The 15722-nt window shown below is 39.7% G+C and overlaps 1 protein-coding gene across 2 annotated transcripts in view; it reads right to left on the bottom strand.

Annotated features, from left to right (window-relative positions):
• LOC117512754 (semaphorin-3F-like) overlaps positions 1-14923 on the bottom strand; it is a 59634-nt gene extending 44711 nt beyond the window's left edge. Inside the window, exon 1 of one of the 2 annotated variants that reach the window (XM_034172960.1) lies at positions 14468-14923. The gene's annotated coding sequence lies outside the window, so the exon portion shown is untranslated. Of the gene's footprint in view, positions 1-3214; positions 3393-14467 lie in introns of those variants that run through there. The other variant, XM_034172962.1, reaches the window with a different exon arrangement.
• Positions 14924-15722: the final 799 nt, after the last annotated feature.

Consider the following 15722-nt stretch of genomic DNA (forward strand, 5'->3'; position numbering starts at 1 on the left):
GTGATGGGTGGGGGGGGGAGGGGTAACACTTCAAAGAAACACGTAGGGCTCGCTGAAACAGTTTCTGACACTTTGGAGGGTGTTGAAACGCAGCCGAACTGTGAGACCTTAACACAAGCATTCATTATGCATCTGCACTTTGCCAGGGAGGATCCCACATAAATTATGAACACTAAAAGCTGAGTCCATAACGTCCATTAAATTGTCTCCCTGAAGGTGTGCCGGGTTCGGGCTATAAGCCATTTCATGAGCTTACTTTTGTTCGTGACGTCTGCGGAGTCAAGGCCTTCAGCAGCCGCTACGCGTCTTGTTACCGCCAAGTCTCTGAGGGCTTGACTGGCATTCGACGACTGCAATAGGTGACAGAAATCCCGTTTTCAAAGAAATTTATGGATGTAGATCGAAATTAACTCAAAATGATGTTTTTCTGAAACTTAAAACTGTACAGCGTAGTTATTAACACATTCTTAAATTTCATGATGAGTTACAACACAGAGGGCCTGGTTGACTATGATGAGTCCCTTCGTTGCCAGTTTTTGGTGTAGATCTGCATGTTGGTTTGGCAGAAGTATTACGCCGGATGCCCTTCCTGACGCAACTCTGCATTACATGAAGAAATGTGGCAGGGGTGGGGTTTAAACTCGGAACCTTCCGCACTGAATCCAAATGTACGAACCACTTATCCACCACCCCTGAGTCGACTATGATCCCAGATAACAACTGTGTTGAATTGTGTGGGCAATTCAAACTTCTGTGGGTGGAGACAATTTTGCAGGTGATTTACTAACAGGTGGTAATGCGATGCAGACATCAGTATGTGAATAAGGATTTTGTGCATGTTAATCACCATAAGTGGACAATATACAATTATAGACTTTTGATTTTGGTGTACCCGTGATTATGCGGACCTGGTCAGGATGGGGTTCACCGAGGCCTTCCTGACCAGGTCCGCATAATCACGGGTACACCGAAATCAAAAGTCTATAACTGCTTTATTATATGGTAAACAAGAAAATTGGGTGTTTGTTAAACATACTAAAACTAAAAAAAATCAATCTCAAGTTTCAACTCTTTCTTATTACTGTCATACTGCACCAACTGACATCCCATCGATCGACTGGAGATGCCTGTTGAGTCCGTGACGAAGTGTCATCAGGCTTGTTTTCTTATAAAGTTCGCCATTCGCCTGTCTAGCTTCCACGTAAAATCGACCGAGTACTCCGTCAAGCATCCGTCTGTCGTAAGTTTCAAAGTGGGCGCATGTCCCTTTTCAGTGACGTACTTGCGTAACAGGTTGGCAGCTGACTGTGTATTTCTGCGGGTGTTCTTCGCATCGTTTTTGTGTAAAATTCGTTTTAAGTCAGCGTCACTAACAGACGCAAACCTGTCTTTGCCATCTTGCCAACAAACTGACAGCCAAAGTAGACGTTGTATTGTGTTATCTGATTGGTCGTTATCTTGATTGCCTCTACTGGTGGTTGGCTCTCACTGCGGTATTGTATCACTTCCTGTTCCGGAGCACAGCGGTGTTTTTCTGTATCTGTTAGCTATTTAATCTGCGCAGTTAGATTGATCTAGTTATCTACATTACGATTTGTTTCCCAGTGTAATCTTTACGTGCCTTAACTAAAGCACTCCTTCTGCTGAATCACCTCTAAATTATTTACACATTATTCACTTTGCGTGTTTTTAGGAATCCGCTAGCTTAGCGTAGCTACTAGCTCTTAGCCGATTTAGCATGGCGGCTTCTCCTGTCTCTCCCGCACTTTTCTGCTCTGGGTGTGAAATGTTTAGTTATTCCTCGGCCTCCTTTAGCAGTAACGGTACTTGTAATAAGTGTAGCTTATTCGTAGCTTTGGAGGCAAGGCTGGGCGAATTGGAGACTCGGCTCCGCACCGTGGAAAATTCTACAGCTAGCCAGGCCCCTGTAGTCGGTGCAGACCAAGGTAGCTTAGCCGCCGTTAGTTACCCCCTGGCAGATCCCGAGCAGCCGGGAAAGCAGGCTGACTGGGTGAATGTGAGGAGGAAGCGTAGCCCTAAACAGAAGCCCCGTGTACACCGCCAACCCGTTCACATCTCTAACCGTTTTTCCCCACTCGACGACACACCCACCGAGGATCAAACTCTGGTTATTGGCGACTCTGTTTTGCGAAATGTGAAGTTAGCGACACCAGCAACCATAGTCAATTGTCTTCCGGGGGCCAGAGCAGGCGACATTGAAGGAAATTTGAAACTGCTGGCTAAGGCTAAGCGTAAATTTGGTAAGATTGTAATTCACGTCGGCAGTAATGACACCCGGTTACGCCAATCGGAGGTCACTAAAATTAACATTAAATCGGTGTGTAACTTTGCAAAAACAATGTCGGACTCTGTAGTTTTCTCTGGGCCCCTCCCCAATCAGACCGGGAGTGACATGTTTAGCCGCATGTTCTCCTTGAATTGCTGGCTGTCTGAGTGGTGTCCAAAAAATGAGGTGGGCTTCATAGATAATTGGCAAAGCTTCTGGGGAAAACCTGGTCTTGTTAGGAGAGACGGCATCCATCCCACTTTGGATGGAGCAGCTCTCATTTCTAGAAATTGACCGTTGGGGTTTTACATAATTATTGTATGGCCTTGCCTTACAATATAAAGCGCCTTGGGGCAACTGTTTGTTGTGATTTGGCGCTATATAAAAATTGATTGATTGATTGATTGATTGATCGATAGAAGGCGTCGCTCGATTAGCTAGCGCTACGCTGCACGCGAGGTGTACTCATTTCACATGCGCGGTCTACTCGGATCCACCAGCGGTCAACTCGACATGTGGTACAGCTCAGAAAGTGGCAAATGGGCCAATCAGAAGTAGGCAAAATCCCATACCATATAATAATAAAGTTAAAGCAGCTACTTGCAGCTATTGCGCAAGAACTCTGCAACATAACTGTGTGTTCACACATCCTGGTAATTAAAAATTAATAAGAAGAAGACAATTTCCTATTTCAGACATTTAATTGTTACATGGTATTTCAGCTGTGGGCAGCGTGGTGATCATGCATTTAGTGCACTTGTTTCCAGAGTAGAAGGTTCCAGATTCAAGACCACCTCTGCCCATTCTCCATGTATTGTGGAGTTGCGTCAGGAAGGTCATCCGGTGTAAAACATCTGCCAAATCAACATGCAGATCTGCCGCAGCAACCCCAAGTAAAAAATTGAGAAGCCAAAGGTCCTTACTTACATGGTATTTTAGCAAGCTGGTGAATCATTACGGTTCATTCTGATGGTGGAATGCACACAGGCAGCTTTGTGCACAGTTCTCTGTGCATTCCACAAGCAGAATGCAGCATAATTATTCACCAGTTTGCTAAAATACCATGTATGGAACAATAATTAAATGTCTGAAATAGGAGGTTGTTTTTGTTTGTGTGTTTGTTTATTATAATATCTAGTGCATAAGCATGTCCACATGCTGTGTGTCCTGAGCCGTAATGTCTCACACAGAGTCTAATATGTGCATCTGTGTGTGTGGTCCACCTGTTACGCATGAAGACATTTATTCTAAAAGAAACAAGCATGAATTAACATTAACTATGCTCAAAATTAACAATTAATTTTTTTTTTCCTTTTTCATTCTGTGCAGTCTCTGTGCTGGAATAGCAGTCTGTTAAATGCAAAAAGTTAATGCTAATGTTTTAAACTCGCAAAATTCAAATGATATCAGCACCCACTAAATTTCCTATTGACCATCATAAATTGTGTTGCGTGTAAACACTTATTTGCTCGTTCCCTCCCAGAATTTTGCACACTCGGGTGGACAGACCCCAACTGGATATTCACGAATGCAAAGGCTCTAAATGGACAAAATGTACTATTTTACACATTTGGCAGATGCTATCCTCATTACGCATGGTTTGTAATTCAATATACATGTGTATTTGCAAATGCAATGATGTTTGCACATTCTTACACACAAACCTAAATCAGGCCCATGGTGCTGGTGATATTATTATCATTATGGTAATATAGGAACTATTTACAAACTTACTGGAACCATCCTTTAAGATCAGTGGTGGCAGAAGTGACACAAACCTGTTTATTATGGGGGAAAAAAAAAAACTCTTCAGAGGTTTTGCACAGCTAACATGCTAATGATTAAAAAGTGGGTTGTTAGTGTTGTTGGAGTGCTATTTATTTTAGAGAGTGGATTTTTAACTCCATGTCAAAGCTTTGAACTGGTTCAAAGAATGAAAACCAAAACCAGAAACAGTTGACAATACATCACTATAGGAACCAAACAAAACCAGAAACTTTATATATTTTTTAATGTTATGGAACAGTGATGTTTCTTTGAAAGAATGGCAACCACATGAATTATTATTTTTTGGTTATTTTACTGCTAATTAAAATATTTTCTGCTTGTAATAGTTTGGTGTTGAGGTCACCCACATCTTTTAATGGTGGAGAGAAACGTACCAGCGGCAGGCAACTAAAGTAAAATGTGTTGTGGTTTCCCATTTCTGGACAGAGGTCGTAAATATTGTGCTATGTACCACATAAATGTTGGTCTTAGAAATCAACTTCATCAGTGTTTGAAGGAAAGGATAACATTCAAAGAGAAATAATATTTGAAATCATTAGATAGCTCCAACTAGGCTAAGCGATGTGGCCAGCATAGCCTAGCTTGTTAACTGTGGCATTAGTGATACAACCCAAATTCCAATGAAGTTGGGACGTTGTGTAAAATGTAAATAAAAACAGAATACAATGATTTGCAAATCCTCTTCAACCTATATTCAATACACCACAAAAACAGGATATTTAATGTTCAAACTGATAAACTTTATTGCTTTCATGCAAATATTTGCTCATTTTGAAATGGATGCCTGCAACATGTTTCAAAAAAGCTGGGACAGTGGTATGTTTACCGCCGTGTTACATAACTTTTCTTTCTAACAACCAGTGGTGGGCACAGATAACCAAAAAATTAACTTCGATAACAGATAATAAGATAACTGAAAAGTTATCTCTGATAAAGATAAACTGATAAACCACCCAAAAATGTGTCGGAAGTTACAGATAATTGCTAACCGATACATTCCGGTGTTGTCTATGGGACATTTATAGTTACTATAGAGCTAAAATTGATTTTTAACACTATCGCTTTTAAAAGCATCAAAAGCGGTAAAAGACCTAAAAATAAGTAAGAATGTTTGACCATGCTGCCCCCTGCAAGAAGCAGCACAGACAAATCCTGAGTGCCCCCACAAAATCAACTCTTCACTAATTATAATCATTTTTCTTTCAACATTCTGCCCCTCCTGGAAGCTCTTGTTTACAACAGCGCTCCCACCCCACCACAGAGGAACACCACCAAGCACAGCCATAACGCCAACTCCTTATCAATTTCAACACTCCAGTCAGGCAGCGGTCTTGAAAAATAAAGTCATACTAACTTATGGTTTTTTGAAAATACTGATAGAATAACTCCATTAATGTCAATTCTGTCATTTGTACAAAGTTAAAATATAACATATATCTTTTAATGTTGAATAAGGCACTAATTCTGAGGTTTTGTAACAAACACACACCGCAAAGCATTCTGGGTAAAAGTGCTAAACAGTGATTGGTTCAGTAATCCATTATGTAAACCAACACGTTAATGTGACATGTGTTGGTTTAAAGATAAATGTGCTTTTATAAAATATTCCATTTTTATTTGTAAAAAGGCATTTTTACGGAGCTCCTGGAAGTGTCATCGCAATTGCATGTTTTAAAACTTTTATGATGTTGTAAAACGTGCACTCAATATTAGTAAATAAGTAAGTAAATTTATTTATATAGTGGCTTTCACAGACATAAGGCCATGTACACACGTTGTCGGGTATTTGTAAAACCGAATATCTTACCCTTTCAGTTTGGGGAAAAAACCATCCACACTACGTTGTTTAAAAAAAAAAAATCCATCCACATCGAACCGTATAAATGTGTTGTAATTAGTCTGCCAAACCTTTGGGTGGCGGTACTGATTAAAATTCTATCCAATCAGGAGCCTTATTCTCTTGTCGTCACTTCCACAAAAACTAAAAACATGGCGGCAACCTCGTTCGTGTGGACCGATAAGGAGTCGGAATTACTTCTAACTGTAGTTTTAGAATACAAAGTTAACATATATGCACACAAAAAGCACCTGGACAATGGACAATACCAACACTTTGAGAGCAGCCATGTACCCAGACGTTTAATACTGCCATGAACACTCCTGGCCAGTAGATGGCAGTAGTGCCCTTGAAAAAATGTCAAACAAAATTCCAGATAATCCGTGTCTGCTACATTTAAGATGCATGGAATTTAACAAACGCAAATACACTAATGTCTATAAACCCAGAGAATATATTCACGAGAGTTTTAGGCACTAGAGTTTAATGCTGTTATCTGTGGACCCTGAACAGAGTGTCTGAAATGCATTTGTCCTGTCGTGATGTACTGAGATTACATCATCCTACCCAAAATGCATTGCGGGTCACAGGATGTGCTCACAAAACCTTAAAAATTAGCACATTACTTTAAAACTAAAACATATATCTGATATTTTCACTTTATAAACTTCAGACATGACAATAATTTTAAATAACTTGTCTAAAATGAGTGGTTAAAATTTGAACCATAAGTTAAACATGCATGCCTCTGGATGACTTGGTGACATTGCGATTATATTAGTATGGTGTTAAAGAAAATGACTTTTTTTGGGTTACCAGTTCTCCTTTGCTTACAGACGATAGAGTGGTTTCTGATTGCAGAGGGTAGAACAACATGCCTTTTAGGAAACTTTTAACAGGTAGGTCTCAACAGCTTTAACAGTTTAAAAATGTTTTTCACTGTTCAGGTTAGTTTAGTACGTTATCGGTCTAGAAGTTATTGGACGGTAATTCATCGGAAGATAATTAGTCTGATGATGGTTTTTAAATTTATCTAAAAAGATAATCCGATAATGAAAACATTATCTTCGATAATTATCTGTTATCGGATTATTGGAAGTGTGCCCACCACTGCTAACAACACTCAATAAGTGTTTGGGAACTGAGGACACTAATTGTGAGTGTCATGATTAGGGATGGGTGTTGATAAGATTTTATCGATATCGATGCCATTATCGATTCTGCTTATCGATCAGATAAGATTTTATCGATATCGATGCCATTATCGATCCGATTCCTTATCGATTCCCTTATCGATACCTCTTGTGAATTTTGTACTAAATGTCGGCTTTACAGGTTTTCTATGTATTTCATTGAGTCTTAAAGTAAATAAATAGTAAATTGGTCACTGTATCCTTGATCTCTGGACATAAATAAAAATAAACAAAACAGTGTTTCGCTTTGAAATTATGAATTCCGACTGGATTCTATCATTCTAACTTGACTTGTCAGAGAGCCGCGCAGCATTTGGAGCTGTGTGAACAGAACGGAGGATGATTCTCGTTTCTTTCTCCCAACAAGACGGGAGTCCCAGTTAGTAACTTTAATCCGCGCAAAAGTGACTCACGATTTCACATATTAAGGGAGGAAAGTGTTGAAAAACAAAAAAAGCTGAAACCCAAAATTACCCCCCAACACCACCTGCACGAAAATGTTTGAATTCTAGAAGCTCTGAAATGCAATCTGGGACTATTCCAGACAATAAACTCCAGTGAGTGCAGCATCCATTTAGTGAGAGAGAGAGAAAAAAAAACTTTCCTTATTCAAATTCATTCCAGTAGTATTCTGCTCTTACTAGGATGCAGCAGTTTTCTAGCTTGGCAGATAGTTCTGGAGGAAATCACTGAAGAAATTAACATATTAAAAATATGGTTTGACCGAAACAAACTATCATTAAACTTAAATAAGACAGGGATGAAATGGAGGTGTGAGAGTCACTAGGTGTTAACTGGAAACACGTATTTCTGTATGCATGTATGTATGTATGTATGTTCATTGTGAGTTGGTTTTATATTTTCTGTTGTGTTTCTATTCAGGTTCTTTTTGTCTCTTTCTCTAAAATTGTATAATCATTAGATAAGTCATTCTTACTATTATTGTTGTGCTTGCTATTATTATTAATATAGAAACAAAAAAAATTAAAAATATTACAATTTGTAATACATTTGACTCATTTACGACAACAAACGCTTGACAGCTGCAACTGCTTAATGCTAATTTTAACATTGAAAATACCATATACATGCTAACGTGTTAGCATCGGCCCCGTCTTTAAGTTATAAAATACATCTATCAACTGTCTCAGAAGACCATAACATGTCGGTTTAACAAAAAAAAGGTAAATAATACTCACAGCCATATGCTCGTTAGGGTTTTAGCGGTGGAAAGCGAAAGAAAAAAAATTAATCAACAAAGCAATGATCGAAGCACTGCTTCGATCTGTGAATCACTGCTTCGATTGGTTCAAGGTTCAAAGCAAAACCGCGCTGCAGAAAAGTTGATTACAGACCCGTTGCAGGGTCTGTAATCAATGTAGAGAAATTATAATTTTCCTGACACCCCCAAAAACAACGGCCACTCTGAATTACCGATAAGGGAATCGTTAAGTAAAAAGGTTATTGATGTCGGTGGATCGAACCATTTCTTAACGATACCCGAAAGGAACCGGTTCTCGATACCCATCCCTAGTCATGATTGGGTATAAAAGGAGCATCCCTAAAAGGCTCAGCTGTTCACAAGCAAAGATGGGGCGAGGATCACCACTTTGTGAACAACTGAGTGAAAAAAATACTCGAACAGTTTAAGAACAATGTTTCTCAATGTTCAATTGCAAGGAATTTAGGGATTCTATCATCTACAGTCCGTAATATAATCAGAAGATTCAGAGAATCTGGAGAACTTTCTACACGTAAGCAGCAAGGCTGAAAACCAACACTGAATGCCCGTGACCTTTGATCCCTCAGGTGGCACTGCATTAAAAACTGACATCATTGTGTAAAGGACGTTACTGCGTGGGCTCAGGAACACTTCAGAAAACCATTGTCAGTTAACACAGTTTGTCGCTACATCTACCAGTGCAAGTTAAAACTCTACCATGCAAAGTGAAAGCCATACATCAACAACATCCAGAAACGCCGCCGCCTTCTCTGGACCTGAGCTCATTTGAAATGGACAGATGCAAATTGGAAAAGTGTGCTGTGGTCTGATGAGTCCACATTTCAAATTGTGTCCTCTGGAGAAAAGAGGAAAAAGACCATCCAGATTGTTACCAGTGCAAAGTTCAAAAGCCAGCATCTGTGATGGTATGGGGTGTGTTAGTGCCCATGACATGGGCAACTTACACATCTGTGATGGCACCATCAATGCTGAAAGGTACATCCAGGTTTTGGAGCAACACATGCTGCCATCCAAGCAACGTCTTTTTCAGGGACGTCCCTGCTTATTTCAACAAGACAATGTCAAGCCACATTCTGCATGTGTTACAACAGCGTGGCTTCGTAGTAAAAGAGTGCGGGTACTAGACTGGCCTGCCTGCAGTCCAGACCTGTCACCCATTGAAAATGTGTGGCGCATTATGAAGTGCAAAATACGACAACGGAGACGCCGAACTGTTGCACAACTGAAGTCCTACATCAAGCAAGAATGGGAAAGAATTCCACCTACAAAGCTTCAACAATTAGTGTCCTCAGTTCCCAAACGCTTATTGAGTGTTGTTAGAAGGAAAGGTGATGTAACACAGTGGTAAACATACCACTGTCCTAGCTTTTTTGAAACATGTTGCAGGCATCCATTTCAAAATGAGCAAATATTTGCACAAAAACAATAAAGTTTATCAGTTTTACATTGAATATCTTGTCATTGTGGTGTAGTCAATTGAATATAGGTTAAAGAGGATTTGCAAATTTTTGTATTCTGTTTTTATTTACATTTTACACAACGTCCCAACTTCATTGGAATTGGGGTTGTATGAAAAGATACATATTGTTTAGTTACACTCCTTAAATGGAGCATCATTAACCAGTATTTCATTTGGTTGAAACTGGATCATTTTATGGTGGAATCCAAAACTGGAAATGTTAAAATACAGATTCTGCTCAGAACAAACTGACTGAAAAATAAAAAGTAAAACAAAAACTTGGTTTGAAGCCCTGCTCCAGATTCACCGACCTATTCACTCTGATGGATTAACTTCCAGAACTACTTTTCAAAAAATTACTTCTTGCAGATGAAGCAATTATCAAAGATGAGTAGTGCCCTTAGAATATTAATCACTACCGATGTTTAATTACGACTAGGGTTGCAAAAAAGTTCAACTTTAACTTTAAAGGGGTCCAATTATGCACCTTTGCTAACAAGGTCATGGCTTTGACATATTTTGCACAGGTTCTGTAAATGGCCACATCTGTTTAAAACTGAAGTGCTGCTACACAACAGACTGCTGGCCCCTTTAGGGACCCGGTCTTTGTCAGCTTCCCTCGTAGGTAACACAGGAGTGGATTTATGATTAAAGAATGCATTAGTTATATGAGATTTATGAAGACTGAAAGTGTGTACATCCAGAGCTTCTGTGTGCTTGGTCACATACTTCTGCCATTAAAACAGTGAGTTTCAAACATGTTGTTCAAGTTCCGATGGCGATATCGAAGCAGAATGGTGAATAATTCTGCCGAGCATGGAAGCGCTCACAGCGCCTTTCGTGAACACACCAACAGTGATCACACACAAATCAAGTCTCTGAGGTGTGTGTGTGTGTGTTGGGTGAAGTGTGACATGAAACATAGAGAATGAAGGCATTGTAGGGTTGATGAATTCCCTGCGTGCTCACATAAATGTGTTTTTTTAACAATAGTGATGTAATTTCATAACTTATTGATATCCACCTTAAGTCAGCACAATTTGTTGTGGAATATTCTGGAAAAAGTTTCTCCGACTGTCCTTTCAAAGCTTTGTCTTTGTCCAATCTGTTCTAAAAAGGTAATCATATGGAGACACTCATCCAAGGGGCATTTCGAGCAAGTTTGGTAAAAATCTGCTCACCTGTTTCACAATTATTTTGTACAGGTGCACGTACAACCCCTGGCAAAAATGATGGAATCACCGGCCTCGGAGGATGTTCATTCAGTTGTTTAATTTTGTAGAAAAAAAGCAGATCACAGACATGACACAAAACTAAAGTCATTTCAAATGGCAACTTTCTGGCTTTAAGAAACACTATAAGAAATCAAGAAAAAAAAATTGTGGCAGTCAGTAACGATTACTTTTTTAGACCAAGCAGAGGGAAAAAAATATGGACTGAGGAATAAATTATGGAATCACCCTGTAAATTTTCATCCCCAAAACTAACACCTGCATCAGATCAGATCTGCTCGTTAGTCTGCATCTAAAAAGGAGTGATAACACCTTGGAGAGCTGTTGCACCAAGTGGACTGACATGAATCATGGCTCCAACACGAGAGATGTCAATTGAAACAAAGGAGAGGATTATCAAACTCTTAAAAGAGGGTAAATCATCACGCAGTGTTGCAGACTGATGTTGGTTGTTCACAGTCAGCTGTGTCTAAACTCTGGACCAAATACAAACAACATGGGAAGGTTGTTAAAGGCAAACATACTGGTAGACCAAGGAAGACATCAAAGCATCAAGACAGAAAACTTAAAGCAATATGTCTCAAAAATCGAAAATGCACAACAAAACAAATGAGGAACGAATGGGACGAAACTGGAGTCAACGTCTGTGACCGAACTGTAAGAAACCGCCTAAAGGAAATGGGATTTACATACAGAAAAGCTAAAGGAAAGCCATCAATACCTAAACAGAAAAAAACAAGGTTACAATGGGCTAAGGAAAAGCAATCGTGGACTGTGGATGACTGGATGAAAGTCATATTCAGTGATGAAGCTCGAATCTGCATTGGGCAAGGTGATGATGCTGGAACTTTTGTTTGGTGCCGTTCCAATGAGATTTATAAAGATGACTGCCTGAAGAGAACATGTAAATTTCCACGGTCATTGATGATATGGGGCTGCATGTCAGGTAAAGGCACTGGGGAGATGGCTGTCATTACATCATCAATAAATGCACAAGTTTACGTTGATATTTTGGACACTTTTCTTATCCCATCAATTGAAAGGATGTTTGGGGATGATGAAATCATTTTTCAAGATGATAATGTATCTTGCCATAGAGCAAAAACTGTGAAAACATTCCTTGCAAAAAGACACATAGGGTCAATGTCATGGCCTGCAAACAGTCCAGATCTTAATCCAATTGAAAATCTTTCGTGGAAGTTGAAGAAAATGGTCCATGACAAGGCTCCAACCTGCAAAGCTGATCTGGCAACAGCAATCAGAGAAAGTTGGAGCCAGATTGATGAAGAGTACTGTTTGTCACTCATTAAGTCCATGCCTCAGAGACTGCAAGCTGTAATAAAAGCCAGAGGTGGTGCAACAAAATACTAGTGATGTGTTGGAGTGTTCTTTTGTTTTTCATGATTCCATAATTTTTTCCTCAGAATTGAGTGAGTCCATATTTTTTTTCCCTTTGCTTGGTCTAAAAAAGTAACCGTTACTGACTGCCACAAATTTTTTCCCCCGATTTCTTATAGTGTTTCTTAAAGCCAGAAAGTTGCCATTTGAAATGACTTTAGTTTTGTGTCATGTCTGTGATCTGCTTTTTTTTTTCTACAAAATTAAACAACTGAATGAACATCCTCCGAGGCCGGTGATTCCATAATTTTTGCCAGGGGTTGTATACGTAACTAATAATGCAGTTTAATTATGAACTAACTAGGATTTTTATTGTTGTTACAAATCAAATTCAGAAGTTGCATATGAAAATCTCTATATTTGTCTCACATGCTTTTCGGTGACATATTTGTTGTGTTTTGCAAAGTTTGATGCTGATGAACCGAACTCATGCATCTTTGACTTGTCTCCATGCATCACAGAATCTCAGCATTTTAGAACAGCCCTTCCTGTGTGTCAGCAATCACTGTCATGCTTTTAATCTTAAAATGAGTTTGTTGTTGTGTCAATTCAAAAAAAGTCACGAGCAGTGGCTTTACCCCACAAAGAGCAGAGCTGTGACACTGATTGCTTTTTTCCTTTCTGATTCAGCTAGAAGACAGTAAAAGATGCCTGCAGCACAAACATACTGCACATGTGCAATCTGCTCTCAGTGCTTTGTGCACGTCTGTGCTTGAATAATTATTATCAACCGTTGTCATGGCTCTTGCAATGAATTTTTCTTATTAACCAGTTACAGTGATAATGAAGTGATTAAACATCCAACCCTATACTGCACGCTGTGTAGCAGTGTCACAACAACACGGACCGTCTCATTGGGTGTGGATTACAACTTAAACAGGAAATCCAGACTTCTGTTACATATGTCACAAATGTTTAAAACGAACCGTTAGAAGCACCAAAATCTGCTCAGAGCAGGAGAGTTTCTACATGCTTGCATAGGTAAGTAGCACAACCCCAAATATACATTATGAAATTCAATATCTACTTAATCTAGTTACACCAACTGGACCAACAAAACATGACTGGTGACATGACAAAATGAAATTATAACAAATTACTATATTTCCATTGAAATAACCAAGTTCTGTGGGACCAAATGACATAACTATATTAAGTAAAAATAACATTTCTTTTTTTACTGAGTATAGTGTAAAACTTCACTCAGATTTTGCACAATATGACTCCTTTAAAATGACAGCTTTGAGAAGTATATTCATGCTGGAAAGCTACGGGGGAATATTAAATTCATTTAATAATAGGATGCAAGACTTTAATTTAAGAGCCACTCCCATGTTCCCAAGAAACAAAAATTTGATTATTCTGAGGAAAAGTGAAATGACTACATGCTGACCAGTTAGAAATGAAAAACAGAAGCCAGTGGCACAATCCAGATCAACACACTGGGAAGATGGATTTGTGTCCCTGTTACAAATGTTCAATGATCAGCTTCCTTGCTTTGTCTGATTAATCACATAAAAAGGAAAAGGGGAAAACTGGCTTTAGAAACTGGCTTCTTTGGTTGAAATAATGACTTAAAACTTGACTGATTGATAAAATAATGGCTTCAATTTGAACCATTATATTATCAATAAATTAAAAAAGAAGAAAATCAATGCATCGCCACACTAACAGTTTAAAACCACCCACGTTAGCTTCAAATTCACTTTAAAATCAAATTAAAACAGCACTTACAGTTAATCCACTTTTAAAAATTAATTTTCATAAACAATGGTCACGAATAATCACATTAAAGCAGATTAATGATCACGAGACGTGCTACTTTTTTTTTTTTTTTTTTTGGATTTATTTCCCCAGATTTTCCAGTCATCTCATATGAAATTTCGCTATTTTTTCCCTCCCCCCTTTCAGTCTGAACATTTCGCACCTGTGAAGAGAAACAGGAACAACCGCGTGCACGTCAACGGAATTTAACACTGAACAACCAAACAAGAGTTAAAAGTTAATCCAGAGAGAAGACAATGTCCTACCTTTGATTTCTTTATTTTTTAATATATATTTCTTGTTTTTAAGTCTCTGAGATCCACAACTTTGCGGGATGTCACCGCTGCGTTCCGCGCGTTTTTGCGCCTCGGATCCGGACGAGAAAACGTCCACAAAGAAATCCTGGACGAGGTTTTTAAGGATTCCTCTGTGAACGGGGAGAAAACGCGACCTGATCACTGTGTCTTAACTACACGGAAATTTTTTTTTTTTTTCTCCTGCCGTGAAACATTCACAGAAGAGAAACCCGCAACAGAGACTCTGAGCGCGTATTCCACTCTTTCCAAAAAGTTTCAGCGCGGATGGCGCAAACCATCACCGCGAGGAACTGAAGATCCGTCTGACCGTGATCTGAGGATGACCAGGTGGAGGTGCAGGAAGTGACTGCCGTCTCGGCTGTGCCTCCACCCAGCCCTCCTCTCCTGTTGGCCCTCAGCAGCGATAAACCAAACCTCTTGGTGCGCCATATGGGTATTATTAACCCTCAAACTGCCGCAGCACGCGCCACAGCAGGGCTGTAACAGGGGCGGAGCTAGTAACTCTTTTGGGGGGAGGGTCCACAGCTCTGCCAATATGTTTCAAGCATTGTTGAAACATGCTTCCATAACAATATTCAGTAAAAATTCTCTTTTCCAGTTTCCATAGCACCCTGGGTGCCAGACTGGCTGCCCACTGCTGCTAGTGGTTGGATTGTGTCTAACTGTAATTAGGATGGGTTAAATGCAGAGGAGAAATTTTGTTGTATGTATGTATGTATGTATGTAGCGGCTGCACTCTGCGTTGTTGTTATGACTCCGCCCATTCGCTCCCCTCGGGATGCGAACTCACGATCTCCGGCATGGGAGTCGGACTCTCTAACCAGAAGGCTAAAACCCAGGGCTCTGGCCTTGTGACCAGAGAATCCTTTTGAGCTGTTGGGAGTGAGGTTTACTAACTACATCTGCACAGCGACACCTGCTGGCCTCCGTTACATGTATATATGTACAATAACAATTAAGGCTCTATTCTATAAGATATTGATGCACACCGTTGGAATGGCTGAGTGCGCCGCCATGGCGCCATCCTGCTTGGTGATACTGTCCGATCTCAGACGTGAACCAGAGTAGGTCCTGATTAGCGCTTGGGTGGGAGACTCCTTGGGAAGACCAAGAGCTGTGTGTGTTTCTCTTCCATGCAAAACTGGACTTGGAATCTGGGAGCAGCTGAAAAACCAACAACTGGGATCAAATTCATGTAACACAC

The sequence above is a fragment of the Thalassophryne amazonica genome, chromosome 6, assembly GCF_902500255.1.
Source record: "Thalassophryne amazonica chromosome 6, fThaAma1.1, whole genome shotgun sequence".
Lineage (NCBI taxonomy): Eukaryota > Metazoa > Chordata > Actinopteri > Batrachoidiformes > Batrachoididae > Thalassophryne > Thalassophryne amazonica.